Below are 3696 nucleotides of genomic sequence, written 5' to 3'. Positions count from 1 at the left end.
TTATTTAACATCCCCACTCAGCCCCCAGCATCCTGCCAGGAGCTACCCCTTGCCACTAAGGCCTTCAGGATCTACACTTTCTTCACACCCTCTACTTATACCACAATTTCACTCATTCGTTCATTCACTCATGTTTTTGGAAAGTACAATACATACATCTTTGGATTCAAAATAAGAATGCTGCTTTTAATTTTTCTTCAAATATCCACCGTGGGAACAAAAAACCAGCACTGACCTGTACCTCTCCCCCAGCCAGCTCCATGCTCTCATATGACTTAGTGGCAGCTGCGACATTTCAAAACGATACATTCTGGGGTATCACAGCAGGGCTGGAGCTGCTGAGTAAGATGCTGGGAAAGATACAAGGAAAAGAAGAAATCGTGGCTCCAATGCCAGTGCTTGGAGCTTCTCAGCTCCATTACCAACACCAATAATAAAGGGACACACAAAGTATTTCCCAAAAGGAAACACGACAAAATGACTACAGTTAGAGGAACGTTCTCAGAGCAATCCAACAGTCCATTAAGGAGTCAAATGGGAATGTGATTCCTGAACCTGAAATCGTACCACAAAGTGTTTTCAGGGTCCTTCCTTCTCCCCAAATGACCCTCTGACACAGAAGGAGGTAAGGGAACGTCTATTGCCACAAGAAAACCCCCAATCAGACAGGGATTTGCAGAAGCAAGGGAAGAAGAACAAGTCAGTGTCTACATATAACTAATCTAAGAGAAATGAAACTACAAAATCAATTTTAGGACTGGAAAATTTTTCAAACCTTAATACAATCATAAATCTAAATACTTACAATTTAACAGATGTCCATAAAATGCTTTAAGATATTTATTAAAAAGTAAACCTGGGTCCTTCAAAAATGCTTACATTTATGCAATGGGGTCCCTCATTACATAAAACTGGACAAAACCAAAATACTATGGTAAAAGATGAACTATTTATATTTAGTTTAGTTTTTAAATTTTATTTATTTACCTTTGTGGGGGGAGGTGCTGGCCAGTACAGGGATCAAACCTTGGACCTTGATGTTATCAGCACCACACTCTAACCAACTGAGCTAACTGGCCAGTCCTAGTTTATTTTTTTAAAAGAAAAGGCTAATCGTCAAAAATGTAAGCTTTATGCAAGTAACAAAGACCCAACAAACTGGCTTCTTTAGTGCCCATTTTAATGGAAAACCAGGTTACTGACATGCAGACAAGCATCAAAGGTATAGACCATACAACTGTTTCTCCTTTTAAGTCAAATATTTGTAGAGTCAAGCGTTCCCGGTGGCAGCTGAGAAGCAAAGGGTAACAAATTAAAAGATAGTTTTCACACAAAATCATTTTAAACCATGTTTATTATAATTTTAAGTGCTAATAGGTCTGCCTAGGGCAAGGTGGTCTACAGGTTACTCCACTGCATGTGGATACAGTTCTCTCTATAAGCAATAAAAAGAAAAAATTCAATTCCTTCCCATTAGCAAACAAAAAAAGAAGAAAATGTTTCCTAGTTACTCCAAAAGACTAAGGGTATATCACATCCCTCCCACTAGAGGGAGGTGGCCATGGCTGTGGCAGAATAGAAAAAACTCCAAGGTGGAAAATCCAAGTTCAAATCCTACTCCTATTTGCCTGTGTTGTGACATGTGACTTCACCTCACTGGGCTCCCTTATATATAAGATGAGAATGGAAACAATGCTTATACTGTGGGGTGGATGTGTGGCTTGGATGAGACCAGGCACTTGTTGCTAAACTGTTCAATGTGAATTAACAGACCTGGGGACAGGGGTTGGAGGGGGTGGGGGGAGAGACAATCCCCCTTCCCATGGTTCTATTATTTTATAAGCATGGTTTTATTATTTTATATTTTCTTGATTTATATGTTAAGAAAAAACATGCAGAAATTGAAGAAAAAGAATTATTAATAGAATACAAAATCCTTGTTCTCACAAACCATTTGAGTACATTCTTAAAATTGAGCACATTTACTAGAAGCTGCCTTGAGAAAACAAAAGGGCCTTTGACCAGGGGCACCTCTTTTTCTTTAAAGGTCTACCTCCAAGACTGGAAAAAAAAAAAAAAGGTCAGAATTTTTTATCTAGGTGGCACCATAGTCCAAATCCATCAGTCTACAGGCCCGGAGAGAGGAAGGAATTTGTCCACAGAGTAAGCCTAGATCTCATGGGAACATCTTCAATGTGGAGGAAGTCCCCATTAAAGACAGACTCTGACCTTGCCTAGATATGAACCGAGTTGCAACCATACCTGCCACCCCAAGATCAGCAAGCTGGGCCAAGCATTAGAAAAAATGGCTGGACACGCAAGAGTGACAACACAGACAGGACTTTATGGTCAGGTCAGGGAAATAATCAAATAATCCACAAACGAAATGACAAACTATGTGGCGCTCTGAAGGAAAAAGACAGGGAGCTGAGACAGTATATTGGTGCAGGAGGGGGGAGGGAGACAACTTGGCTTTAAAGAGGTGGAGGTCTGATGCAAAACTTCCCTGAGGAAATAGTGTTTAACTTGAGACAACGATGAACAGGAATGATCTAGGTAAGAGTAACTGGTGGAAAAAGTGAATGGGAGAAGAGTGTTCTAGGCAGGCAAAGGGAGCAGGATACGTAAAGCCTGAGGCAAAAGAAGGCCAGCATGGACAAAATGCCATGGAACACAGGAGGAGACAAGGCTGATGAGGTCAGCAGGGGCCAAACCATGGCGGGGGGCGGGGGGGACAGGCAAGGATTTGGGCCCATATTCTAAGAGCAATGAGAAGCCATTTATATGTTTAAACAGGGGAATGACATGCTCAGAGGTGCATTTTGAAAACATCACAGAGCTGCAATGTGAAGAATGGATTACAGGGCATAAAAGCAAATGCAGATGGATCAGTAATGAGCTACTGCAGGGGTCCAGGGGAGACCTGGAATAACGGTTTGGACTAAGGTGGTGAAGTGGAGACAGAGACGGAGAAAAGGGGGACAGATCCAAGAAAAATCGAGGGACAAAAATCACCATGGCTTGGTGACTACTCAGCTGTGGAAGGCAGGGGATGGGAGGTCAACCTGCAGAGGTGTGGCAGAGGAACGGACAGAGAGATTGAGACAAGGGAAGGTCCAAGTGACCAATTAGGGAGGTGGGAAAAACCAGAGAGAAACACTGGATGAGGTCTGTGTCTGATTTCAATGAATGGCAATGATACTCTCCAAACCAGGGAAAGACAAGAAAAGGAAAGGTGAGAAAGAAGATGGTCTGTCTCAGCCATACTGTTTGGGGTGTCTGGAAATAAGGTACATGGGTCTGAAGTACAAGGAAGAGTCTGGAATAAAGATCTAGATTTAAGCTATCTGTGTACAGGTGGTAAATGAAGTCAATTTAAGTATAAATCACACAAGGAAAAGGTCCAAAATGAGAAAAAGTCTAAAGGAATGCCAAAATTTACAAAGCGGGGATTTAGAAAAGCTTACTGAAGGACAAAAAAGTAGATTAGAACCAGCAGAGGGTGGTACACAGAAATCAGAGAAGGAAAATGCATAAGGGGTAATAAACAGTATTAAATGCTACAGAGAGGGCCAAAAGGAGAAAGGGAGACAAGAGACAGAGATGAAGAAATATCTTTTGGCTTTTGAGACTAGGCCAAAGGTGAGGGGATTCTGACGATAGCCACTTCAGTGGAATGTAGATATGCATGCTATG

General features: G+C 41.7%; 1 non-coding gene across 1 annotated transcript; it reads right to left on the bottom strand.

Moving 5' to 3' along the window:
* Positions 1 to 1005: 1005 nt before the first annotated feature.
* TRNAI-GAU lies at positions 1006 to 1079 on the bottom strand. The gene has a single exon. It is a non-coding gene; the product is annotated as a tRNA-Ile (tRNA).
* Between the last annotated feature and the right edge of the window lie 2617 nt (positions 1080 to 3696).

Source organism: Galeopterus variegatus, unplaced genomic scaffold (assembly GCF_000696425.1).
Source record: "Galeopterus variegatus unplaced genomic scaffold, G_variegatus-3.0.2 Scaffold7979, whole genome shotgun sequence".
In the NCBI taxonomy this organism is placed as follows: Eukaryota; Metazoa; Chordata; class Mammalia; order Dermoptera; family Cynocephalidae; genus Galeopterus; species Galeopterus variegatus.
The sequence above is the reverse complement of the archived record's forward strand: the minus strand, read 5'-3'. Positions and strand labels throughout refer to the sequence as shown.